A 27,651-nucleotide genomic window follows, 5' to 3' on the forward strand; every position below is an offset into this window, starting at 1 on the left:
TCTGGAGTGTTTTTTATCATAAATCAGTGTTGAATTTTGTCAAAAGCTTTTTCTGCATCTATTGAGATTATCATATTTTTTATCTTTCAATTTGTTAATATAGTTTATCACATTGATTGATTTGCATATATTGAAGAATCCTTGCATTCCTGGGTTAAACCCCACTTGATCATGGTATATGCTCCTTTTAATGTGCTGTTGGATTCTGTTTACTAGTATTTTGTTGTGGATTTTTGCATCTACATTCATCAGTGATATTGGCCTGTAGTTTTCTTTTTTTGTGACGTCTTTGTCTGGTTTTGGTATCAGGGTGATGGTGACCTCATAGAATGAGTTTGGGAGTGTTCCTCCCCCTGCTATATTTTGGAAGAGTTTGAGAAGGATAGGTGTTAACTCTTCTTTAAATGTTTCATAGAATTCACCTGTGAAGCCATCTGGTCCTGGGCTTTTGTTTGTTGGAAGATTTTTAATCACAGTCTCAATTTCAGTACTTGTGATTGGTCTGTTTATATTTTCTATTTTTTCCTGGTTCAGTCTGGAAGGTTATACTTCTCTAAGAATTTATCCATTTCTTCCAGGTTGTCCATTTTATTGGCATAGAGTTGCTTGTAGTAATCTCCCATGATCCTTTGTATTTCTGCAGTGTCAGTTGTTACTCCTCTTTTTCATTTCGAATTCTGTTGATTTGAGTATTTTCCCTTTTTTTCATGATGAGTCTGGCTAATGGTTTATCAATTTTATCTTCTCAAAGAACCAGCTTTTAGTTTTATTGATCTTTGCTATCATTTCCTTCATTTCTTTTTCATTTATTTCTGATCTGATATTTATGATTTCTTTCCTTCTGCTAACTTTGGGGGTTTTTTGTTCTTTCTGTAATTGCTTTAGGTCTAAGTTTAGGTTGTTTATTTGAGATATTTCTTGTTTCTTGAGGTAGGATTTTATTGGTATAAACTTCCCTCCTAAAACTGCTTTTGCTGCATCCCATAGCTTTTGGGCTGTTTTGTTTTCATTGTCATTTGTTTCTAGGTATTTTTTGATTTCCTCTTTGATTTCTTCAGTGATCTCTTGGTTATTAAGTAGTGTATTGTTTAGCCTCCATGTATTTGTATTTTTTACAGATGTTTTTTCCTGTAATTGATATCTAGTCTCATAGTGTTTTGGTCAGAAAAGATACTTGATACAATTACAATTTTCTTAAATTTACCAAGACTTGATTTGTGAACCAAATATGATCTATCCTGGAGAATATTCCATGAGCACTTGTGAAGCAAGTGTATTCTGTTGTTTTTGGATGCAGTGTCCTATAAATATCAATTAAGTCCATCTTGTTTAATGTATCATTTAAAACTTGTGTTTCCTTATTTAGTCTCATTTTGGATGATCTGTCCATTGGTGAAAGTGTGGTGTTAAAGTCCCCTACTATGATTGTGTTACTGTTGATTTCCTCTTTTATGGCAGTTAGCATTTGCCTTATGTATTGAGGTGCTCCTATGTTGGGTGCATAAATATTTATGATTGTTATATCTTCTTCTTGGATTGATCCCTTGATCATTATGTAGTGTCCTTCTTTGTCTCTTGTAATAGTCTTTATTTTAAAGTCTATTTTGTCTGATATGAGAATTGCTACTCCAGCTTTCTTCTGATTTCCATTTGCATGGAATATCTTTTTCCATCCCCTCACTTTCAGTCTGTATGTGTGCCTAGGTCTGAAGTGGGTCTCTTGTAGACAGTATATATACGGGTGTTGTTTTTGTATCCATTCAGCCAGTCTTTGTCTTTTTGTTGGAGCATTTAATCCATTTTCATTTAAGGTAGTTATTGATATGTATGTTCCTATGACCATTTTCTTAATTGATTTGGGTTTGTTATTGTAGGTCTTTTCCTTCGCTTGTGTTTCCTGCCTAGAGAAGTTCCTTTAGTAATTGCTGTAAAGCTGGTTTGGTGGTGCTGAACTCTCTCAGCTTTTGTTTGTCTGCAAAGGATTTAATTTCTCCATTGTATCTGAATGAGATCCTTCCTGGGTAGAGTTATGTTGTTTGTAGGTTTTTCCCTTTCATCACTTTAAATATGTCCTGCCACTCCCTTCTGGCTTGTTGAGTTTCTGCTGAAAGACTAGCTTTTAACCTTATGGGGATTACCTTGTGTGTTATTTGTTGCTCTTCCCTTGCTGCTTTTAATATTTTTTCTTTGTATTTCATTTTTGATAGTTTGATTAATATGTGTTTTGGTGTGTTTCTCCTTGGATTTATGTTTTTTGGGACTCTGTGCTTCCTGGACTTGATTGACTATTTCCTTTCCCATATTAGGGAAGTTTTCAACTATAATCTTTTCAAATATTGTCTCAGTCCCTTTCTTTTTTTCTTCTTCTTCTCGGACCCCTATAATTCGAATTTTGGTTTTGTCCCAGAGATCTCTGAGAGTGTCCTCAATTCTTTTCATTCTTTTTTATTTTTTCTGCTCTGTGGTAGTTATTTCCACTATTTTATCTTCCAGGTCACTTATCCGTTCTTCTGCCTCAGTTATTCTGCTATTGATTCCTTCTAGGGAATTTTAAATTTCATTTATTGTGTTGTTCATCATTGTTTGTTTGTGCTTTAGTTCTTCTAGGTCCTTTTTAAATGTTTCTTGTATTTTCTCCATCCCCTCACTTTCAGTCTGTATGTGTGCCTAGGTCTGAAGTGGGTCTCTTGTAGACAGTATATATACTGGTGTTGTTTTTGTATCCATTCAGCCAGTCTTTGTCTTTTTGTTGGAGCATTTAATCCATTTGCATTTAAGGTAGTTATTGATATGTATGTTCCTATGACCAAGATTTTGGATCATCTTTACTATCATTACTCTGAATTCTTTTTCAGGTAGACTGCCTATTTCCTCTTCGTTTGTTTTGTCTGGTGGATTTTTACTTTGATCCTTCATCTGCTGTGTATTTCTCTGTCTTCTAATTTTGCTTAACTTGCTGTGTTTGGGGTCTCGTTTTCGCAGGCTGCATGTTCGTAGTTCCCATTGTTTTTGCTGTCTGACCCCAGTGGCTAAGGTTGGTTCAGTGGGTTGTGTAGGCTTTCTTGTGGAGGGGACTGTTGCCTGTTTTCTGATGGATGAGGCTGGATGTTGTCTTTCTGGTGGGCAGGACTGCGTCCAGTGGTGTGTTTTGGGGTGTCTGTGAACTTATTATGATTTTAGGCAGCCTCTCTGCTCCTGGGTGGGGTTGTGTTGCTGTCTTGCTAGTTGTTTGGTATGGTGTGTCCAGCACTGGAGCTTACTGGTCGTTGAGTGGAGCTGGGTCTTAGCATTGAGACGGAGAGCTGTTGCCAATTGATATTACGTGGGGCTAGGAGGTCTCTGATGGTCCAATGTCCTGAACTCGGCTCTCCCGCTTCAGAGGCTCAGGCCTGACACCCAGCCGGAGCACCAAGACCCTGTCAACCACATGGCTCAGAAGAAAAAGGAGAAGAAAAAAGAAATATATAAAATAAAGTTATTAAAATAAAAAAATTTTAAAATATTATTAAAATAAAAAATTTTTAAAGTAATTAAAAGAAAGGAGATCAACCAAACCAATAAACAAATCCACCAGTGATAACAAGAGCTAAAAACTGTACTAAGATAAACATAAAAATCAGTCACATACAGCAATCCCCAAATGTACAGTTGTTCCCAAAGTCCACCACCTTAATTTTGTCATGATTCGTTTTCTATTCAGGTATTCCACAGATGCAGGGTACATCAAGTTCATTGTGGCCATTTAATCTGCTGCTCCTGAGGCTGCATGGAGAAATTTCCCTTTCTCTTCTTTGTTTGCACAGCTCCTGGGATTCAGCTTTGGATTTGGTCCCGCCTCTGCGTATAGGTCACCCTTTGGCGTCTGTTCCCCCGCCAGACAGGACGGGGTCAAAGGAACAGCTGATTAGGGGGCTCTGCTCACTCAGGCCGGGGGAAGGGAGAGGCATGGAATGCGGGGCCAGCCTGGAGCGGCCGAGAGGCCGTCGTGACATTGCGCCAGTCTGAGGTGCATCATGTGTTCTTCTGGGGAAGTTGTCCCTGGATCATGGGACCCTGGCAGTGGTGGGCTGCACAGGCTCCCAGGAGGGGAGGTGTGGATAGTGACCTGTATGGATAGTGACCACACAGGCTTCTTGGTGGCAGCAGCAGCAGCCTTAGCATCTCGTGCCTGTGTCTGGTGTCCACGTTGATAGCCGGGGCTTGTGCCTGTATCTGGAGCTCGTTTAGGCGGTGCTCTGCATCCCTTCTCCTTGCGCACCCTGAAACAATGGTCTCTTAGCTATAGGCAGGTCCAGCCTTTTCCCCAGACTCCCTTCCGGCTAGCTATGGCACACTGGCCCACTTCAGGCTGTGTTCATGCAGCCAACCCCAGTCCTCTCCCTGGGATCTAACCGAAGCCCGAGCCTCAGCTCCCAGCCCCTGCCCATCCCGGTGGGTGAGCAGACAAGCCTCTCGGGCTGGTGAGTGCTGGTCGGCACTGATCCTCTGTGTGGGAATCTCTCCACTTTACCCTCTGCACCCCTGTTGCTGTGCTCTCCTCTGTGGCTCCGAAGCTTCCCCCCCGCCACGCCCCTTCTCCGCTAGTGAAGGGGCTTCCTAGTGTGTGGAAACTTTTCCTCCTTCACAGCTCCCTCCCAGAGGTGCAGGTCCCGTCCCTATTCTTTTGTCTCTGTTTTTTCTTTTTTCTTTTTCCCTATCCAGGTACCTGGGGAGTTTCTTGCCTTTTGGGAAGTCTGAGGTCTTCTGCCAGCGTAGGTGTTCTGTAAGAGTTGTTCCACACGTAGATGTATTTGTGGGATGGAGGGTGATCTCCACATCTTACTCCTCTGCCATCTTGAAGGTCCTCCATTTGGTTATTTTTAATTAGCCTTAGCCTCCCCAGGCCTACATTTGCGTGGACCAAGATATAAGAACACATAGGGGCCAAATAATATCCACTTAAGGGCAGTTCATCCCCAGTATGTCAGGTGCTGGGAGATTTTATTGTGGAGACAAAAGAATTCTAACCCAAAGACCTGCTGAGAACAGATCCCAGAGTAGAGTTACAAAATGGAAAGATCAGCTTTCGGCAAGACTAGGGGGAGCATAAACGTTTGTCTCGTGATCTGCTTGATCCTTCCACCTTCTAAAGAGGTGAGCGTATTAATGGTTGGTTTGCTAATGAATTATACAGCGGGTTGCTCCAGGGGGTCCATTTGCTGAAGGTGGGTGCTCTGCCTCATGGAACCCTGAGCACTGTTAGCACCATTAATGGTCCATCGTAACTGTCCAGTGGTCTAGAAATGCCACTCCTGCATTTCTTGAAAGCTCATTAATTCAGCCTGAGAAGGAGCAGAGCTGTACACCACACAGTCGATGTAATAGCATCCCTTTTTCTCACTTCTTTGCAGAGAGCTCTCCCAACCTTCTGCAGGTCTGGTGATGGGTCCGTGTTGGGTGATTTTGAATATTTTGTAGGCACTTTCTGTATTTGTTTCACTTAAGGCGTTTTAGAGGAAAAACTACTTTCTCCTTAACTCTGGCTTGTTGGCTTGTTACTAGATGTATGAGGGAATGTGGGTGGCGGGGCACCCATCCCCAGCTGGAAAACAGCGACTCCTTAGAACTGTTGCAGTCTATCAACATTGTCAACCCCATCATCTGAGGCGTTTTTCAGCCTGCCTTACTTAAACTCCAGCTATTTTGTCGCCTGAATCTGAAAATAGTGATACCACACAAGGGTGATTATGACTAATAAATGTCATGATTAAAGGAAGTATAGCCACTCAGTAAATATTAGTTGAATTTGAATTCCCCCATCATCCCTGGAGCATCACCTCATTAAAGGTATCATACCTTTGGCTGGTATATAATAGGTATTTTTCATCCTGTCCGTTTGTTAGCTCATTCCCTCGCCATCTGTGTTCCTTGTCCATCTGCCAACCTAGAAAAACCTTCTTCAAGTTTATAAATGAAGAGTTCAGTTTTTTTAGACAACACTTTTTATGTTTTGGGTTTTTATTAAGATGGAGTGCTGTAGAATATTATTATTTGCAAGGAATAATTTAGTGTCTTATCAAGATAATTAAGACCCTATGTGTTCTGTAGATGAGCCTGGTCGTGGTAGGGGAGAAAACAAGGTACTCTTGTGCCCTCATGCTGTTTTTGGCTAACAGAGCAAATGTGCAGTCCAGAGCTGGTGGATACAAAGTCAAGTTTGCACGTATGTTAGATTTACTGTGTAGGTGCATGTTGGGTCAGTGTCCACAGCCAGCCTGCAGTCAGTGGAATTAGGGCACTCAAAGGGGTATTTCTTTGCAGGAGTTTGTTAAAGAGGGAGTTCATGTTGTACCCAATTTAAAACCTGTTTTTCAGAAGTTTTCAGGATTTTCTCACACCCTGTCATACACATGTATTTCTTAATCCCCACCAGAGTGAACATGGGGGTTTAAAGACATCAAGTCCCTGCCTCTGAACCCTCTGCCCCTCCCTGCTTGTGCTTAGATTCCAGTAGTAGTTACAGTACCCAAGGGTCACTTGCTCCTGTTGATTCATTGGTTCTTAGGAAAAAAGACAGCCTCTTGATATATACAGGGGGAAAAGTCTATTAGTGGACAGTTTCCCCTGTATTAAAATAAGAGAAGAGATTGTGGAAGCCTTGAGGTGTAAGATATATTAGCCGCTATTATTCCAACGCCGATTCAAGAATCTGGATCCTTATGGCCCAGTTATCTTTTCCTCCTGTCCCAGAAGGTTGGTTAAGTTGTCACAGTGGGTGATGGAGAGAAACGTAAGTTTCTTAAGCGGTCTTAAGAGCATCTACATTTAATCCAGCTTTATAGGGTAGTAAAAGTCACCATCTCACAATTAATTATGATTTTTTCCTAGCCCGACTCATGTTCTAAAATTCAGCCTTTACTGTCTTTACAATGCACAGGATCCCAGAGGCTTAGGGTTGGAAGGAACTAGCCGTGAGCTTACAGTCTCTGGGTTTTACAGTGAGCCTTGGAGGCTGGTCTGTTGTAGTATTAATGATATCAAACCACCCTGGCTCCCTTTTAGAAGAAGACAGGTATAAATACATTTAACTAAAATGAGAGTTGTTAGGAGGAAGGCGAGGCATAAGCTAATGAATCTCTTAAATTCTTGAATGGAATTAAGCAGGAAACAGCCACATTTGTGATCGCATTAATGACTGACCACTTGGGGGCTCAGGCTTTGAATCGTTTTTTAAGTAGCAGGGACAGATTTTTGCAGATGCTAAGGCTCTGTTTTGCTTGACCACCTTTCTGTTTACTGGCCCACATTGCAGGACAGCTGGCCTGGTGCCCATTTAGGGGGAAAAAGGTAACAGGCCAACATAAGATTCCAAACCTCGAGTCTGACCTCATTAGAAGTGTGCTTACTAGTGGTATAAACCATGGCATCATTCCTCCTGATGGTTTGGATGATCTTGTGACTTGTTTGAGTTTTTTTATTTCAACAGTAGCAGGGAGGCAGCTGTAGTTAGGAGATATTCCTTTGTGTCCGAAATGATACACCCTTAGAACACTTTGAATACTGACTCAGACGATCCCCTTGCCTTTAGACCATCCTTTGAAAACAGACTTTAACTTTCCTCATTGTCTCTGGAGAAGACTTAAGACTTGCTTTTGCAACCCCTGTTTGCAAAATGCTAGAAGCAGGTGCTTCCAAAAGTCTAATCCAGGCCCACCTGGTGTGATGTTACCATTTCCATCTTATCTTTCCTAACTGGGTGCAGAGGAGAGCCTCATCACAGCTAAGTACCTCTCTTGCCCAGGCATGTGTGCTGTAACCATGGGAAGTTAATCCAGCCAGTTCAGGTTTTCATGGGTTTTTTTCCCCTTGTTTTCTTCTCCATCTTTCTTTTTTCTCACAATGTATTTTCTTTTCCTTGCCTGTCATTTAACCCTCTAAAAGCCTGGAAATGTTCAGGAGAATGGTTGCTATGTTTTTGTTTTTTCAGATCTAGGCTACTTTTTTGAGAGAAAAATAACTCCAGAGCCGGTATCTAAGGTGTGTACTTTGCCTTTACTGGAAGAAAAGCACTGTAATTCAGCTAATGCTATGGATGAGAGACATCTATTCTATGATCCATGCTGTCATAGACTGAGAAAAGTAAATATGTGATCAGACATTTCCTGGAGAAACCTTTAAGAAAACATTAGAGCATGCATGTGCATACACACACACACACACACACACACACACACACACACACGCACACACACACACACACACACACACACACACACACACACACACCCCTAGTTAGCTTGCTCATGGGTCCTGGGGCCATTCCCTTATTCCAGCCAGATCACTGTGTAGACAGACAGTCAAGAAATCCTTCATTTGTTCCAGAGAAGATAGAATCCAGCCTGAGTGCTAAGTCAATTCCTTCTGCTATAAATACAGATTTTTTTCTTTAAAGTCTATCTACTGAGTTTTAAAAGATACACAGAATATTTCCAAATGAAATTGAGAGAACATCACTTTAAAACTGAAGTCACATTTGATATATAGCTATGCTGTCTTATAGCCCTCTGGGGACTTTCCTTACTGTAAACTTGGAAAGACTTCGTGAAAATGCTATTTTATTGTTAAGATGATAGGAATTTGCTTAGCTCTTTACAAAGTATTCTCACAAACTAATAACAATGACAGTAACAATATCTGGTGTTTATCAGTTGCTGAGTATGTGGCAGACACTGTTCAAAGTGCTTTCCAGGCTCATTTAATCCTCTCAATAACCCTATCACATACGGACTGTTATTATCCCCATTTTCAGATGTGGAAACTGAGGCATCAAGGGGCTATGTAGCTTTACCCAAGTCACACAACCAGTAAGTGCTAAGGCAAAGGATTCAGCTGAAGCTATGGTTGATTGTAAGGTTTTTGTACTTACCACTACCTCGTGTGCCCTCTTAATCATTAGTGTCAAGTGAGAATCCTGTTTCAGATCAGTTAAGTGACTTCATTCTGGTGCCCCAACCAGAAGTGATGAAAAAAGATTTAATGTTTTTCCTTTTCCTTTTACTGATTTTTTCCCTTCTATGTCATGAGCCTCTAGGTCAATATTTTATTGAACTCAAAACATTCACTGAGTCCCTATTATGCACCAGGTGCTGCATGACCTTTGGTGGTACACAGATAATGAACTTACTGTCCTTAAGGAATTCACAACCCCAGTTTGGGGAATTAAGCAGATAAAACACAGTGACAAATGCAAGCAGTGTGGTAAATGTTCCACTAGGGCTAAGTACGTGGCATTCTGGGAACACTGAGGATGGGGCACTCTCCTAGTCTAGGGACTGTCCAGAGAAGCTTTGTAGGGGAATTGAGTCTCCAAGAACAAATGGGAATTAGCCAGATTGAGATAAGGAAGATGTTGTGGACAGAAGAAATACCTTGTGCAAAGGCCCAGATGTATCTGAGAGCACAGAGCCTTTGGGGACCTCCAAGAACTTTTATGTGATCTTGAGTTTAGAAGAAAAGAAGCCAGAGAGATGGGCAGGATTTTGTTAATGAAGACCGCTGTAAGTCATCGTAAGCGGTGTTGGCTCTGCAGTTGGCTGTGTCATTGAAGAATTTTAAGCAGGTCAGGTAGAGAGCGGGATAGAATAGATGAAGTAAGCTTAGAGACAGGGAGGCCCATTTAGGAGGCTATTACAATTGTCTAGATAAGAAATGATGAGGGTCCTGACCTAAGGCAGAGGCAGTGAGTCAAGCTTTTTCTGCCTCCCTGGGATACACTTAATTGCTTCACTTGTTGCCTTCAGCAGCCAGCCAGCCGGTCTGCCTCCCTGTCCATTCAGCCTCTGAGTCTTCATCCCTTTCTTGGTCTTCCCATACTGCAATTCATGTACCTGTCTCTCCTATTAGACCTCAACTCCTCAAAGGCAGCCAGTGTATCTTTTTAATCTTTATTTTCACTGTACAAGTACTGTGTCTGGTACATGTTTTTCAAGTTCATGATGGGGATCAGTTTAGTATGGCCGTAGTCTAGGGTCCTTTTTGAGAAGGACTAAAGGGGCTGTTGGAAAGGAAGGGTGAGGGAGTAGAATTCTTTTGCTCTACAGTAAATTGAATGGTATTGACAGATGAGAATTGCATATGACTTTACTTGGACTCTGCCAAAATACATCAGCATTCTTCTGGGGTTTAAGGCAATTTCCTGGCAGGCTTAATATTTACTCTTAGTAATGTTTACACAACTTCTGTGCCATCTCTTAAAAACAAATTAGACTTCAACACAAGTAATTAAAGATGGGAATAGCATCGTTTGGTTCTATTACCTGTGTCCCTGAGTACGAACCTACCCTCTACACTGTAAGTGAAACCCTGCTCTCCTCCCTGTAAGTTGTATGAGGGATGGACATTTAGCTAAGGGGCTTGCAAAATTTCTTCATCTTTTAAAATCTGAAAGCCTCCATGGAAGCCAAATAGAGAAATCAGATTTTTACAAGGAGCTGTTCTTGCTGAAGTCAAGGCCAGTTTGGGGGGTCCAAAGCCTTGTCCAGCTGCCTTTTCCACCCCTTCCCCACTCCTAAATAAAGGGGCTGTGAAAAGCACTAATCAAGACCATCCACATTTTCCCTCCTAACTATTCACTTTGATCTAGTTCTCTTAAGTTTCAAACTATTATTACACGGAGATTTTCACAGGCGCTCAGTGGTTTTGTTTTTATGTTCCATCACTTTTGGACCCTGGTGTCTTCCAACAAGAGGGGGATTTGGCTTCTCTTCTGTCTTCCTCCCAGGTTCTCATATACCCTTCTCCAGCACTGACTGGAAGACATTCTTGCACCTTGCAGTAGATGCCTTCCAAGACCTTAACCCAGAGATAATCATCATTTAGGTAAAAGACTTATCCTTTATTGAAAGGATAAGTGTTAAGAAAGTAACATTTCCCTTGAATTCATGCAGTTTATTGTTCTTGTTAAAATTTAATTATACCTCACGAGCTCTGGCACATGTGGGTATATTTAATGGCCTTTGTGCTTTTACTGAATGTGTTAAAATTAATACTTGGCCTTACAGAAAAAGAGGCTGAACTCTGTGCCTAAAGATTTTTCAGGATTATTAAGAGGCTTAAGAGAGATCAAAGAGACCTCAGTTTGTTTGTGCCTACATGTGAAAATGTAGTTATTTTTTTTCTTGAGCCACAGAGAAAGGATTTGCATACATAAAATTTGGTAAAGGATTACTTATTAGAAGAAATGAAAGGCATTCTATGGGTAAGAGTTTTTAGGCACTTTGTTGAAGATGATCAGCCCAGTTCTCTCTTCTGTCTTAGCCCCATTCTCCTCATCTGTTTTCAGAAAGCTTTACCGCTCATGTTCAGAAGCCCACCAAGGGTTGGGGTGAGGGGCTCCCTGTCAGCCCTGTTAGGTGGCTATGTAATGAATTATTTCTATCCAGTAAGGTAATGCTGAGGTTGTGCCCCACTTTAGAAATCTGATTCATAAACACAATAGATTCAGTAATTCTCAGCTCTATTAATAGAGTTGAGATTATTCACTTTGAGAAAGGTCTTTGCAAGTAAGTGTATTTACCCCAATTCCTGAAAATAGCCCCCTCTTAATGCTTCCTGGGGACTGTGTATGGATCATGTATACAGTCTAGAGGAAGGAGAGGAGAAACACAAAGCTAAGATGTTTAGGGATCTGCTGGCTCTTTGCGGAACAAAGGTGATAAAGAATCTCTGAAATGATTTGTTTCTCAAATTCAATTTATACATATCTTTTTTTGTAGAAATGCAACACCCATTTAATGATTTGTCTAAAGAGTATCGCAATTGTAATTTTCTGATATTTGATGTGCTGTGTAATATATAAGACATTTCAGTGAATAGAGTGATATCTGCAACCCCTTCTGAGTGCCCTCCAGGGCTCAGTGAGAAGCCAAGGATAGAGAATTTAACTTTCTCTCCCTATGAGCGTCACTTGTGATCTCTGAAGGGAGGTGCTAACTAGAGATTTTATTCTCTCCCCAGATAACAGTTACTTTCTTTCAGGAAGGCTAGTTACTGAGGGCTCATATACTCAGCCCTCAATAACTATTGAGGGCTGAGTCTATGCCAAAAATGTACTGGCTAGGTAGGTTACAAGGAGAGGATTATCAAACATCTGAGCAGAATCAGATAAGAGGCCATGTTCTTTTGGGGCCGACCTCACCAGGAGTTCTCTGCTTTAGTACATTGTAGGGATTTGGCAAATCAGGACATATCCAGAGAGGACTGACTACAGGGAGAAGGTTCTGGAAGGCATTTTGGTTGAGAAACTGTTGAAGAAACAAGGGCTGTTTACCTGGAAAAAGAAAGATTTTTGGTAAAGAGATTCATGAAAAATGTCTCAGTCTTCACTGTTCAGTATGATAGCTGTGAACCACATGTGGCTATTTAAAGTAATTAAATAGAGATTTAAAAATTAGTTCTTCAGGGCTTCCCTGGTGGCGCAGTGGTTGAGAGTCCACCTGCCGATGCAGGGGACACGGGTTCGTGCCCCGGTCCGGGAAGATCCCACATGCCGTGGAGCGGCTGGGCCCGTGAGCCATGGCCGCTGGGCCTGTGCGTCTGGAGCCTGTGCTCTGCAATGGGAGAGGCCACAATGGTCAGAGGCCCATGTACCGCAAAAAAAAAATTAGTTCTTCAGTTACACCTGCACATTTCAAGGGCTCAATAGCCACATGTGGCAAGTAGTTATCATATTGGACAACACACAGATTTCCATCACTGCAAAAAGTTCTGTTAGACAGCGCTGCACTGCATACTTGAGGGATTTCATGTAAAAGAAAGAATAGATTCAAACTGCATATCCCCAGAAGGTATAGTTTTGCCCAATGGAGAAGAACCAGGGGGAAAATTTTTCCAACACTTGAGGTAGTCGGGAACAGAAGAAGCAGAGTCGGAAGCTCTCTAAGAGGGGAAATACCGCCTCTTGGTGACCCTTGTCCAGGATACTATAGCGGAAGTATGAACGTCTCAGCTGTCAGACTTTGTCTGCTTGTGCATGTCAGGCCCTGAGCTGTGGCCCAGCCAGTACGCTCAGGCATCGGTTCAGAGCTCACTGCAGCTTCCTGCATTATGTGTGATAGAAAGTACCTGGTAGCCTGGCTGAGACCAAACTCAGCTCCCTCTCTCCATTCTGTTTTAATCTAATTTAAACCCTCCTTGGGAGGTTGGTAATTTACAAAGCTCATGAAAAGCTTTCAAAGAAATTAGGCCTAGAAAAAAATTTATTTCTGGAAACTCAAAAATGGGGATATATTTTCTGAAAATAAATTCAGGTGGATGATGGATGAGGATAATGAAAAGGCCTTGTTTTCTAACCCTATGCAGCCTTGAGTTATCCAAGACCCTGTATATTCATACACTTGAACTTAAGCCGAATAAAATAATCATTTAGCAGTTGGCAGCAGTTTTTCCTTGGATAAGATACAAAGCAAATAGTTGGCCTGTGTTTGGAGAGATCTGTGTTTGCAGGGTATCTTAATGGCAAAGTCATGCTTTCTCAAATACTTGGTCAAATTTATATAGAATTGAGGGACCATAATGAGTAGGTATTTATAAAGCTCTTTGGTAGCTTTTGAAGAGACTATGCCTGAGAACTCAAATAATTATTTCTGGAAATCTGAAACCAGGGTTGGTTACCTGAGCACATTCCTTAATTGAAGCTTGATGGTGTTGCCCTGCCTAAGAATCTCAGTTCTGGTCAAGCCTGGGCAGTTTTATTGGTCTTTTGGAGTTCTGAAAGACACTCTCAGACTGCCTGAGAGTACCAAAGGAGGAAAATGACACTCATTAAATACTTTAGGATTGCCTAAGAGGTGGAGAGAAAAAAAGGAATTGCATTTCTGTAGAGTCACTGGAGACAGATTGTGGTCTGAACACCTCAGCTATCTTGGATTGACCTTGCCATTTTCCAAACTCTCCATGGGAAATCATTGTCTACTCTTTTTTTAACATTAGTTGTTTATTTTTCAATGTCTTTTAATTTGCTCTTTTGAGGACATGGATGACATGAATGGTGTAAGCAGCTGGTCTCTCCTCTTCCTTCTCTCTCCTCTCCTATTCAATACAGAATCAGGTTTACTCCTATCCAATGGATGGGGATAAAATATACTCTAGGCAAGTGTTTTATCATTGATGTTTTCCAACCCGTCCTGTGCTTGAAACTCAGGTATCAGTTCTGTGCCCTGACCCTCTGAGAAAATGTCTTGTCCAGGCAGACACAGATGATTAATTTGCCAGAACTAAGTTTCTTTGGGAAAGCATCCTTGGTTTGATCTGGCTACACTGAGAAAGGAGCTCTTGACTATGTCTGTACACAGTCAAGAGAAAGTTCTCATGGGTAGTGATGAAGTTAAATGAAATTAAAGGGTGGGTGGAGTTTGTGGCATGGGTGAGGGAGGCAAAGCTTTACAGGGAGTGGAAGTGGCACATGCAAGGGGAGACAAACACCAGAGCTTGAGATGTTTAAAGGAAACTCAAGGATGGTTCTGTGAAAAGTAGTAATGGGAGAATCATTCATTTATTAACAAATATTTATTAAGAACCCATGATTTGCTAGGTACTGTTCTAAGCACCAGAAATACGGTAGTAAATTTTTAAAAATTCCTGCCCTTATAGAACTGATATGCTAGAGAAAGGAGTCAGAAAATAATCAATATATATAATCAAAGTTTTAAATTAGTTCTTTCTAAAGGACTATAATAATAATAAGGGCCACATGAGTGTTTGATAAACTGAGTAATTTTGTGTGTTGGTTAGAAGGCAATAAACCCTGTCCGGGCTGGGGGGTGAGTATTATAGAGTTTGGTAAAGAAAATTGGAAGTGCCAAAGGGAGGGTTGGGAGTGGGTTGTAATGTTACAACCTCTTGGAGAAACCTTTTTGTTTTTGTTTTTTTTTAGACAACTTTGGATTTATTGATGACTTTAAAAAAATTTTTATTGGAGTACAGTTGCTTTACAATGTTGTTAATTTCCGCTGTACAGCAAAGTGAATCAGTCACATGCATACACGTATCCCCTCCTTTTTAGATTTCCTTCCATTTAAGTCACCACAGAGCACCGAGCAGAGTTCTCTGTGTTATACAGTAGGCCCTCATAAGTTATCAATTTTATATATAGTAGTGTATATATGTCAATCCCAGTCTCCCAGTTCATCCCACTCCCATCCCCCCGTGGTATCCACAAATTCATCCTCTATGTCTGTGTCTCTCCTTCAGCTTTGCAAGTAAGTTCACCTGTATCATTTTTCTAGATTCCACAATAAGCAATATTGTACAATGTTTGTTTTTCTCTTTCTGACTTGTTTCACTCTGTATGACAGTATCTAGGTAAAACTATGGAACGCTTCACGAATTTGAGTGTCATCCTTGCGCAGGGGCCACGTTAATCTTCTCTGTATCGTTCCAATTTTAGTATATGACAGCAGAAGCTAATCCTCATGCCGAAGAGAGCATGAGAAGCCTTTTTGAAAATGCACCATTGAGCAAAGACTTAAAAGGGGTATGGAGTTAACAATACGGTTATTTTGGTAAAGAGCCTTCTGTGCGGGTAACAGCCGGTGCAAAGACCATGAGGCAGAAGAGTGTCTTCAGGAAATAGCAAGGATGCCAGGGTGGGAAAATGAGGCTGGGGAGAAGGGAGGGGGCAGATAGAAGGTCACCGTAAGGACTTCGGCTTTCATTCTGATAAAATGAAGAGTTGTAAAGACTGACTTCGATTTTAAGAGGTCAGCCTGGCTGCTCTATTGAGAATAGACTTTGGGGGGTAAAACTAATAGCCACATGATAAGGCAGCCAGCTGGGCAGTCACACAGGGTACTAATCTGTAAAGGGCACTGAAATAGCACTCCTATAAGGAAAAGATTGTTCCTACCAGAACTCACCTCAGGGAAGGTACAGTACATATCAATGAAATTTAATCAAGGACTTGAGTAGTTGGGTAACAAAGGTATCCACTGAATGCTCTCTGAGTTCTGTGGGTCTAGTGAACTGTAGGCTTTTTGTTTTGCTGAGTGGGCCACTTACAGTACAGGGCCAGAGGTACGTTATCAGAACCGTAGAAGAGAGGCTTCCCTCCAGTTTGAGCTCACACTCCTTAGACTGGGGTTCTTACTGGTCAGAGCATCCAAAGAGCCGAGTTTCAGTCCCACCACCCTAAGGGGAAATGCAGGGCTGGATCCTCAATGACCTTGAATGCCCTTCAGAAAACACCTAGTTACAAAACCCATACACACTTTCATGATGGCCTTCTTTTCCCATCTCCAGACCCCCTAGGAGGAGAACCTATTCCTTCCTCCTGGGAGCAGTTTTATTCCACTGTTCAGTAATAAAGATTCATTGTTACTCAGAAAGACATTGTAAATCATTTCTGAAAGCCTCCGCTCTTGAACAGTGGGGTTTAGCTGAGCATGGTTCAGAGGATTAGCTGCTGCTGTCGTAAAGATTTGGCCCCTAGCTGGGAGTAGAGCCCTGGAGATCACTGACATGGATGAGTAGTTCCCAGAACCACAGTTCAGAAAGGACAGTCCAGTCGCCAACAACCTGCTCTAATTCAGCACACTTGCGTTGAGTGCCTGAACCATGGTTTGTGTCCTTGATGGACTCACTTCTGGCTCTATCATCTGTCCCCTGAGAATAGCACTGTTGTCAATCCCACCTAGATTAGATCAATTAGCAAGCAAGAAGCAAGCTCATATATGCATTCTATTCATTCAAAGTGTGCATATAGGCATTTAGTATGAAGAACTGCTATTTCACTTGTAACTTTGTTTAATTATGATTATGGAGTGACAAGTACAAGTGTAATAGGAATTTTTTCTATATTAATCACCTCTGTATACACGTCAAATTAAAAATGTGCAGTGTCTGTAATTCTTCCCTTTTTCTTGGTGTTTATTCTGAATACGTTTACTGAAATATACATTTATGTCTGCATCAAATTTAAAAATTGGGGCTTGTATTTTATTCATCTTTTTAAAATTTAACTTTTCTAAATTTAACTTGTTACATTTTGACACAAGTATTAATCTGAGATAGATTGGATATTTGAAAAAATTGAAAATGAATTCTTTACCAGAGATAGCTTGAGAAGCACTGAACTAGAAAACTAAGAAGAGGGCATATGGTAGTATTTTTATTTGTTACCTGTGGAGACTCTCCAGACCCATCATCAGCTGTGCTCCGAGCTGTTTTCTACTTACAACAATGGGTTGATGGGATGCCATCTACCCCCATTCTCCTGTCCTCACACCCACGACTGCACAAGGTGGTTCCCTATGGAGTTAGTAATGCTGCCCATAGAGAATGAAGTGAAAATAATAAAGATAGAACCTCACATTGGCCCAACTCATTTGAGACAATAAAGCCAGCTATAAAAGAGTCAATCGAAAAGGTCAAACAATGTAGGGGGCACGGCATCTTACCCCTCATGGGAAGGAGAACTTTAAGGTTATTTTTCCTTTTCCTTCTTTCTAAAGGGAGCACAGCTATCAAAAGAAGAAAGCTGACAACCTCCAGTGCAGCTTTCAGGATTTCAGTTGAGAATATCTATGAAGTATTTTACTTCTCACCATGAAATTATCTGCTAAAGCAATTCTGCAGTCACTCGGAATACATACAAAGTAAAATGACTTACACTCTGAGAGTTACATTTCCAACTGACGACGTGCAGAAAGCAGCTTTGCAAAATGTACCTTTGTGTGCAGAGCCCAGTGAGCAATTAACTAGCCCTCTTGACCAAGCTGTGTAGGCACAGAGCCTGGGCAGCATCTTTGCCAAGTCTGCCCCAGGCCTACCGAGGTGGCACGTGGCTCCTCAAAGTCTAGTCGGAAACATATTCACCATCAAAGAGCTAGTTTCTTAAACCAGGGTAGAATATAAATTTACTTTTTTCAATCACAAAATTCAATTCTAACCTTTTTAAAACAGCAGCTGGCAAACTCCTTCATGAATATGCATTCTCTCCTTAACTCGTAATTTTGTCATGCAACAAACATTAACAAATACTGCTATATTTCAAGGCTCTAGGTGGAGAACTGGGAAGATCAAAGATGAATGAGTCTCTAAGGTAAAGGAGCATTTGCCATGTAGTAAACAAGTAATTATTTTAATACCTTATTTATACATTACAGCCTACATTTGAACTTCACAACTGCCCTCATCCCAATGAAATAGGCAAGAATGAGTTATGCCATTTTGCCAAAGAGGAACTGAAGATAGGATGTATTAAATCATCTTCTTAATGATCATACCATAAATGGCAGATCCAGAACACAGTGCTAGCTAAGAGCATGGCTCTGGGGTCAGTTGAATCTGGGTTCACAAGCCAGTCATCACCTTAGCTGGTTATTTTGGATATGTTAGCCCATTTGTACTTCTGCCTTCTTTTTTAAAATATTTTTATTATTTATTTATTTATTTGGCCGCAAGGCATGTGGGATCTTAGTTCCCTAACCAGGGATCAAACTCACACCCTCTGCATTGGAAGTGCGGAATTTTAACCACTGGACCGCCAGGGAAGTCCACTTCTGCCTTCTTATCTATGAAATGGAGATAACATCTGCCTCATAGGCTATTGTAGGATTAATTGAGAAAATGTGAAGATGGGAGGAACTCAGTAAGTGATGGTAGGTGTGTCATTATTTCATCAAGAATCCTTTATTAAGCTCCCACTTACATGCACTGCACTATGTGGAAGATAACCTAGACACAGGAACTCACGACATAATACAAGGAGAAACAGACAAAGGATGTAACACAATAAATCAAAAGTGACAAATCAGGCACTGATAAGGACTGCCTCCTCAGTGTTCCTGTAGCAATATCTAGATCTCAGAGCACGTATGGAATATGCTGTCATTGTCAAGGTCTCAGGCACTCTACCCTCACCCTTCACCAGTAGATTATGAACTCCAGGTAAGTTTTAGTATTTTCCTAAAACTTTACTTATTTACTGTATAAATACTGATAGAGATCGTAGAGTCAGGGAATGAGTGCACCAAGGATGCAGTCATGGTCCTCACCCCTGGGGACATGCCATGTAGCAGACACTCAACAGAAGCGTGCTGAATTAAGGTAGATTGTTGATGATTAGATTGTTCTTTCTGATATTTTCCAGTTGTCTTTTATTGATTTCTAGTATAATTCCATTGTGGTCTGAGAGCAGACACTGTATGATTTCTATTCTTTTAAGTTTGTGAAAGTGTGTTTTATGGCTGAGAATGTGGTCTGTCTTGGTGAACATTCTTTGTGAGCTTGAGAAGAATGTGTATTGTGTTGTTGTTGGATAAAGTAGTCCATAGATGTCCATTATATCCAGTTGATTGGTGGTGTTGAGTTCAACTAGGTCCTTACTGATTTCATCCCTGCTGTATCTGTTCATTTCTGATAGAGGGATATTAACATTCCCAATTATGATAGTGAATTCATCTGTTTCTCCATGCAGCTCTATCAGTTTTTGCCTTGTGTAGTTTGACACTCAGTTATTAGATGTATACACATTAAGAACTGTTATGACTTCTTGGAGAATTGACTCCTTTATTTTATTGTTATTTTATTTTATTCATTTTCAGTTTTTATCTAAAACAAGGCAAGTAGTGCTGTGTTTTCAAAATTCACTTTTGGGTCTTCATCAGTAGCCAGTTCCAAAAATATTAGTTAACTTTAAATTATCTTTTGCTGAAAAATGAATCCATAGAATTTTTTATGCATAAATCTAGGAAAATAGATTCAAAACATTCTATCAAATTCAGAAAATATTTGGCGATAACTTTCAGCAGATGTGCTGTATCGATATCATCACCTCTTTCACTGATAATTGTTAAATTCTGGAAAGTGGTGTAAATGTGGAAACTGTTCTTTTAAGCATGTAGCTTTTCTTTTAGGTCTTCAGTCTTATCTGCCATTGAAAAACATTGTTTCTCCCTTACCTGAAAGTATTAAGATCATTAAAATAGCAAGGACAGGCAAATAAACAAGTCTGGCTCTAATTCATATCTTTACAAAGTTGGGACCAAACGGATTTCTTACCTTGTAAAACACTAAGAGTTTATTCCGCACTGCAGACATTGTTGAGAGAGCTTTTCCTCTCGATAACCATCAAACATCAACATGCAGTACTGTTGTTTATGATTAGCCGCCTTCTTGATTATTCATTCAGAGTCACCATGAATTTAACTCATTTACCTTTACGTAATTTACTATGTTTACAACGTCACTAAGTACAATGTTTAGTTTAGCTGACTTATTTTTGAAGCCAGTCTTTCTCAACGAAGGCAGAAGTGCATTAATGTACATTCTGGTGTAAGTTTATTAATATGGGTACTCACTCCAGAATGTTTTCCTATTATTGCAGCTGTGCTATCAGAACATACTTGTACACAAAACTAAAACTCCAGACCACACCTGTTGACAATGTAATTCTTTTTAGCTTTATACATTTGAAAGCTAGTTGTGTCTTTTGACAGTGAGCATGAAAAAGTTTTTTTAAAAAAGATTCTTCCTTCATATCACCATCGTGTTCAAATTACATCTGTACTGAAAGATTGCCATATTAGTAGTATCATTGTACAAGTCAGGTTGCAATGAAAAATACTTCACTTGCTTTATTTGGTCTATGAGTTGGTCTTCCATATCATTAGCCTGGTTTGTTAATCTGTGGAGTCATTTGAAAGTGGTAGTGGAGCTACCTTCTTTGCCAAAGATTCATGTTTCCAAACAAACACCTCTGCTGCAGATTGTCACTAATGTCTCATCAATTGCATAGGTTTTTTTGGTCTTAGCAACCTGAGGTGCTATTTTAGTAGAAGTGCACAAAGCATTAATAAGTAAAATATCGAACATTTGCTTCTGTGGCTTTCTAATGCAATACTTTTTTATTTCAAATAATTTTTTTAGTTTTGAGCTTTTATTTTAGCCTTTTGTGAGTAAATTGCTGCCCAAGAAGTTTTGAAGGAATCACTAGTTAGAACATTTCTGCCAATAACACACTTTTGGGTCTAGCATGCCATCCTCCAACATGGCTACAAACCCATCCCAAACGTAGTATACGAGGAATGATCCTTCAAAATAAAACTAGCATGAAGTCTTTGGTCTCCATTTCTTTGGAGTCACTTCCATTGCCATTATTTGGTTTCCTTCTGCTGATGCATTCAGATAAAATATGTCTTTTCTTGAAACAAACAAAAAAGTCATGTGTAATTTCTTTTACTGTTTGTAAATTAGAAATAAAAATGAATAATACAGTTTTTTCTTTCTCAATTCAACTAGTAATGTTAAGCTATAAGTTTAGCATGGTTGATTAAAAATTGAAATCATGAGAATAATAAGTTAGAAAAGTAAATCAATGCCAACATTTTCTCTATCTTCCTTGTCTTTTGTGGCCTCTCTCATCTGACTTCTTAATCGACACTTCTCATGTGAGCTGACAAGGAGGTGGGTAGGAAGACATTTCTCTAGTAATTGTTGTTTAAAATCCCTCTGTAGCCTAATTCATGGAAAAAACAGGGAGACCGGCGTTTCATGCCTTGTGTTTTACATTTCATGTTATTTCCTAATGAGTACAGTAGTATCTAGTTGTGTCCCGGAGGAATGAGATGTTTTCACCATCCCATGTGTAAGATCCATGATTATACTGACTATATTTAACTGGATATGTGGCACCAAAAAAAGGTGCTAGCTTCAGGTCAACAAATATATTTTGAACACCTACAATATGCAAGGCCCTGTGCTAGATGTAGTAGGGAATAACAGAGTAAGTCAATGATAGTTTCTGTCATCTGTGAGCTGATAAATATAAGGTGTTGATTATCTGTTGCTGCATAACAGATTACTCAAAGCTTAGTGATTTAAGACAATAAATAATTTTTTATTTAGCTCATACATCAGCAGCTGGGCAGTGGTTCACCAGGGTATCTCATTTCTGTTAGGTTGTCAGTAGGCTCAGCTCAAATAGGGACTGGATAATCCACTTTCAAGATGACTCACTCACATGGGCACCAAATTGGTCCCTGGATGTAGGCTGGGAACTCGGCTGGGGCTTTGAACCAGCAACCCAGGTTGCTTTCCAGGTAGACCTCTGCACAAGCTGCTTGAACTTCCTCACAGTATGATGGCTGGGTTCCAGGTGTTAGTGTCCCAAGAGGTCAGGACAGAAATGCATGGCGCTTTTAAGACCTAGCCTCAGAAGTCACATAGCATCTCTTCTACTAGCTTTATAGGTTGTACAAAGACCTGCTTTTACAGGCAGTCACAAAGACCTGCCAGGTTGAAAGAGAAGGGAGGAGACCTATTGATGGGTAAGTGGCAGGATTATAGAAGAGCGTGTGTGATGGGACATATTGTTGTAATCATCTTTAGAAAATACAATCTTCCATACAAGTTATTCATTCATTCATTCATTTATTCAGCAGATATTTATCAGGCACCTACTATGTGCCTGATACTGTTAAGGGCTGAGTATTCAAAGATAAATAAGACATGGTTTCTGCCCTAAAGGAACTGACAATTGTAGGAGAGAAAGAAGATATAATTAACTATATGTAATAAAATATAAGTACTATGCCAGAAGTTTATACAAATCACAGTGGTGGCACAGAGAAGGAGAGGTGGTAAAATTTCTCAGGGAATTTACATTTGCGATGGCTCTAGAAAGGTGTGTAGGGCAATAGTTCTCAAAGCATGATCTGTGTATCCATGGGGATCCCCGAGAGCTTTTCAGGGAGTTTGTGAGGTCAAAACTCTGTACGTAATAATACTAAGACATTGTTTGTCTGTGTTGATGTGTGCACTGATGGTACAGAAGCAATGGTGTGTGAAACACTAGCCCCTTAGCATGAAAAAAGGCAGTGCCAAATTGTATTTGTAGCCACTGTATTTTTCACTGCTGTGCACTCATTAAACAAAAATTTGGTTTCACTCAAGAATGCCCTTGATGAAGCAAAAAATGATTAAATTTATTAAATTTTGATCCTTGAGTACATATTTTAATATCCTGTGTAACAAAAGGAGAATTATACATAAAGCACTTCTGCATACTGAAATTCTATGGCTGTTTCAAGGAAAAGATTTTGTGCAATTGAATTTCTAACTGAAATAGATGCTGTTTTCAGTACCGTTTTTACTTGAGAGAACAACCGACAAACTAGGGTTATTCAGACTTGGGTATTTGGCAGACATTTTCTTGAAAATCAATGAGGTGAGCCTGTCACTTCAAGGAAAACAACTGACAGTATTCGTTGCCAATGATAAAATTAAAGCTTTCAAGCAAAAATTAGAATTGTGAAAAACTGGTATCTGCCACCATGAATTTGACGGTTTCCAAAGAATGGTTTGATGGAATTGATGTGATTAACAAATAGGATTTTTTGGTCATTTTTAGTGAAATGTCTTGGTTTGGCACAAAGAAATGTGATTTTTGGAAGAGATTTATAACTCAGTGAACCCATATTTTCCAAATGACCAATGCATGATGTTCAGAATCATGCATGAGAAAAAGGTCCTTTCAAAGAGTAAGAAAGACCAATGGATTAATGTAACAGAGTATGATAATTTTATTGATGTGGTTTCATGCTCCACATTAAATTGTAAAAAACTACCACCTGTTGAATTTTAGGATAGTGTCAAAGAACAACGTTCTCAGTTATCCGAAAAAGCTATTAAAATAGTCTTCCCTCTTCCATCTACATATCTGTGTGAAACTGGATTTTCTTTATATACTTCAACCAAAACAACATATCACTTAAGATTGAGTGCAGAAGCAGATATAAAAAGTCTGTCATCTCTGAAGCCAGACATTAAAAAGATTTGGAAAAATGTAAAGCAATAACAGTCTTCTTACTAATTTTTTAATGTTTTGGACAATATTGCTATTTTCATCACATATATTATCTATGTTAACATATGAGTTTGTTATTTTTTTCAAGTGGATAAGCAAATATTTTAAATTTCCTCAGATTTAATTTCTAACATGGTGAATAGTGATAGATGTAATCCACATAAATAAAAGCTCTTTGTTTTCCACAATCTTTTAAGAGTGGAAAGGAGGCCTGAGACCCAAATTTGAAGACGAAGTATAACAGGGTCACATTCACTGAATAATGTACATACTGGGAACAAAGGCTTGGAAGCCCGAGTGAGAGAGCTAGGCAGCTCAGAGGACGGTACATGCTCAGATGGGTGCCAGTGTGGGGCAGGACACGAGCAGAGGTGTGAGACGGGGGGGCTGGCTGGTGGGCAGGGCCCTGCGCAGTGATGAAGTGCTCGGGCACTTCGAAGATGAACTGCTTCGAACCTTGTTCCACCACTTGGTTCCTGTGTGATGTGGGGCAAATTACTTAACCTCTCTTTATCTTGGTTTTCACATATTTCAAATAGGGATAATCATAGCACTGTTAGCGACCAGGGTTCTTGGCCTCCTTAATCAATAGATGCCAGGCAAGAAATTCAGGCAAGGCTTTATTGGGGCCCCTGCTACACCAGGGAGGAGCAAGAACAAGTAACAGGTTCCCTTGCTCACTTGCACCCAAAGCCGGGGGTGGGGAGCCAGTTCCTTATACGGGGTGAGAGTAGGGACGGGTCCAGAGGTTGGGCCAGAGGCGTGGCTTAGGTGTTTTGCCCACTGCTTTGGTAGTGTTGAATGCAGGGGGCTCTTCAGAAGTGGCAGTTGGGTTTTTGGTCTCTTTGTATCTTTTTTTCCATAATTTGCCCCAACTGCACATACACGCAGTTATTTTTAGTCCCTTATAGTTTCTTTGTGTTTTGTTGCTCCAGGAGATGTTTGTCCAGGTGCAAGCATGGCAGCAAAGGGTTCCAGGTCCCAGGTCCCAACCTGTCTCAGCATCGATTATCTAAGTCTGTAAGAATTTATGAAACAATCTCTATAAAATACTTGTTTGACACAAAGAACGTTCTCAATAAATGTTGGCTATACTAAGGTGTTTGGACTCTATTCTGTAGTAAGGAGAGTATTGAGAGGGTTTTTAGCAAGGAAAAGACAGAACTGGATTAAGATGTGCTGTAAGTGACATACGGGGAGGGTGCATGCTGTAGTTTCAGCTTTTCTTGATGCAGTATGGTCCTCAGAGCAAAACACGTCTGAGTTTCACTGGCTATGTTTGGATTGGAAGTCTTCAACCTCACGAAGCCTCCTGGGCATCCCAGTGCAACACTTACTTTAGGAGCAATTTTACATACAACTGGGAGTCAGTTCTCTTCTGTGGAAAATTTTGCTAGCCTAGTAACTTTCAAATTTGGGTTGATTTTTTTGTTTTTCTCCTTTTCTCTCAAACAGTGCTTCATGTGCTTTACTAGTTACAAAATCATTTCACTCTCCTCAAGTAATTGGCTGCCTCGTGCCTGTTCTTCCATTACCATAGTTTCTGAGGTGGCCAGATGTTACCGTGATCACAGTCGACAGAACTGGGCTGGGCCGGGAGCAGCCTACTGGGAGAAGAGGCACTAGGGGCCAAGAAAGCACTGGGTTATTATGGAGAGTGAAATTCATTTCATCAATAAGGTATTGAGAGTTCACTCTGTGCCAGGTTCTGAGAAGCAACAGAAGTGAAAGAATGTACCTCCCACCCCCATCTCAGAGAAGTTTGCCTGTCCTTTTGGTAAGGAGGATGAGGTATGTTTGCAAATAACTACATTGTGAGTTGTGTGTGACAAGTGCTAAAACAGAAGTAAAAGAAAAGTGTTTTGGGAGCCCAGTGGAGAGCCTGCTTCAGGCTCCGGGAGGCTGGCAAAGACCTCATGGCATTTGAGCTGAGCCTTGAAAGTGGGGTCAGGTTCTAGCAGGTAGGAAAGGTCTTTCCATGGAGAGAACAACATGACTAAAGATAAGGATGTAAAGCAGGCAGCATCAGACTTCCCCGGTGATCCAGTGGTTAAGACTATGTACTTCCAATGCAGGGGGTGCGGGTTTGATCCCTGGTCGGGGAACTAAGATCCCAAATGCAGCATGGCCCTCCAAAAAAAAAAAAGAATAAAGCAGGCAGCATCAGCAGCATGATTTGTGGGACTCAGTGCAAAATGGAAATGCGGGGCTCCTTGTTCAGTAATCATTAAGAATTTCAAATCAGTGACAGCAGAGCGTTTAACCAAGTGGGGGACCTTCTAAGGGCAGAGTCCATGTGACTGCACAGGTTGTATGTCAGTAGACTCAGTCCTCAATGCAGGGTGCACATGTGGAAGGGAAGGGGTGTCTGAAGCATAGCTGTGTGACTGAGTGGTGGAAGACAAATGTGCAAAGGCAGGTCGTGTTACTGAATGCAAGTTTTGTGAGGCCAAACCAACCAAAAGGTCAAAGTTTGGAGCAGAGAAAGGTTTATTGCAGGGCCATGCAAGGAGATGGGTGGCTCGTGCCCAAAAAACCCCGAACTGACTGAAGGGTTTCAGCAAAGCATTTTTAAAGGCAAGTTGAGGGAGGGGTGTGGTTAGTTGCTGCAAACTTATTGGTGTAGGAATCCTTTGTTCTTGTAGCTGTCTGGATAGATCAGGTCACGATGTTCCCATAAACGTCCAACAAGACAAATGTTATTCTCTGTTCTGCAACTTTTTTTTTTTTTTTTTTCCGGTACGTGGGCCTCTCACCGTTGTGGCCTCTCCCGTTGTGGAGCACAGGCTCCAGACGCGCAGGCTCACAGGCTCCGGACGCGCAGGCTCAGTGGCCATGGCTCACAGACCTAGCCGCTCCACGGCATGTGGGATCTTCCCAGACCGGGACACGAACCCGTGTCCCCAGCATCGGCAGGCAGACTCTCAACCATTACACCACTAGGGAAGCCCTGTTCTGCAATTTTTTAATCTCTACATGAATGGACTCAAAAGTCAGAGCCCTGAGAATAGGCTATCCTGTATATTTTAGGCTATAGGCAATATTGCTTTTTTAAAATTAAATCAAATGGTTTGTGTTTGAATTTTATTTATTGGTGGCATTGGGTCTTTGTTGCGGTATGTGGGCTTCTCACTGTGGTGGCTTCTCTTTGTTGCAGAACACGGGCTCTAGGTGCGTGGGCTTCAGTAGTTGTGGCACCCAGGCTCAGTAGTTGTGGCTTGTAGTCTCTAGAGCTCAGGCTCAGGAGTTGTGGCACACGGGCTTAGCTGCGCCGCGGCACATGGGATTTTCCCGGACTAGGGCTCGAACCTGTATCCTCTGCATTGGCAGGCGGATTCTTAACGACTGCACCACTAGGGAAGTCCCTAGGCAACATTCTTAAGTCAAAGCAAAAGCAATAGAATAAAGAGGTTAAAGTAAAAGAAACAGATCTAATATGGAATCAGATTTGTTCTTCCCTATTACAGTTGTACCACATGCTTGGACACCATGCTTAGGAGGATGGACTGGATAGGGAACCCCTGAGTTTGGAGCTGGGATTGATACAACCAAAAGGATGCTTTGAAAAGATGGCTACTGCAGTGTAGAGGCAGGATTTGAGGTGGTTTGGGAGGAACTGAAGAGAGGACCAGGGCTTGGGAAGCAGTTAAAATGTGGACCTTTTGAAAAGGAGTGGTTCTAGAAGAAGCAGCAGGAATGGAATGGAGAAAGTGGACACCAGACACATAGAAGAAATAGAGATGTCAGGTCATGGAGTTGAGAAGGGTGAGGAAAGGAGTATGCAGAAATGATACCAGAATGTTTAGCCT

The 27,651-nt window shown here is 40.9% G+C and overlaps 1 protein-coding gene and 1 non-coding gene across 3 annotated transcripts in view; one reads left to right on the forward strand and one right to left on the reverse strand.

Moving 5' to 3' along the window:
* The window catches only part of KCNH1 (potassium voltage-gated channel subfamily H member 1), a 422,184-nt gene that overhangs the window by 248,749 nt on the left and 145,784 nt on the right, over positions 1 to 27,651 (forward strand). The window lies entirely within an intron of this gene.
* Positions 15,342 to 15,446, reverse strand: LOC131746697 (U6 spliceosomal RNA). The gene has a single exon (XR_009332614.1). It is a non-coding gene; the product is annotated as a U6 spliceosomal RNA (small nuclear RNA).

Source organism: Kogia breviceps, chromosome 1 (assembly GCF_026419965.1).
Source record: "Kogia breviceps isolate mKogBre1 chromosome 1, mKogBre1 haplotype 1, whole genome shotgun sequence".
Taxonomy (NCBI): Eukaryota; Metazoa; Chordata; class Mammalia; order Artiodactyla; family Physeteridae; genus Kogia; species Kogia breviceps.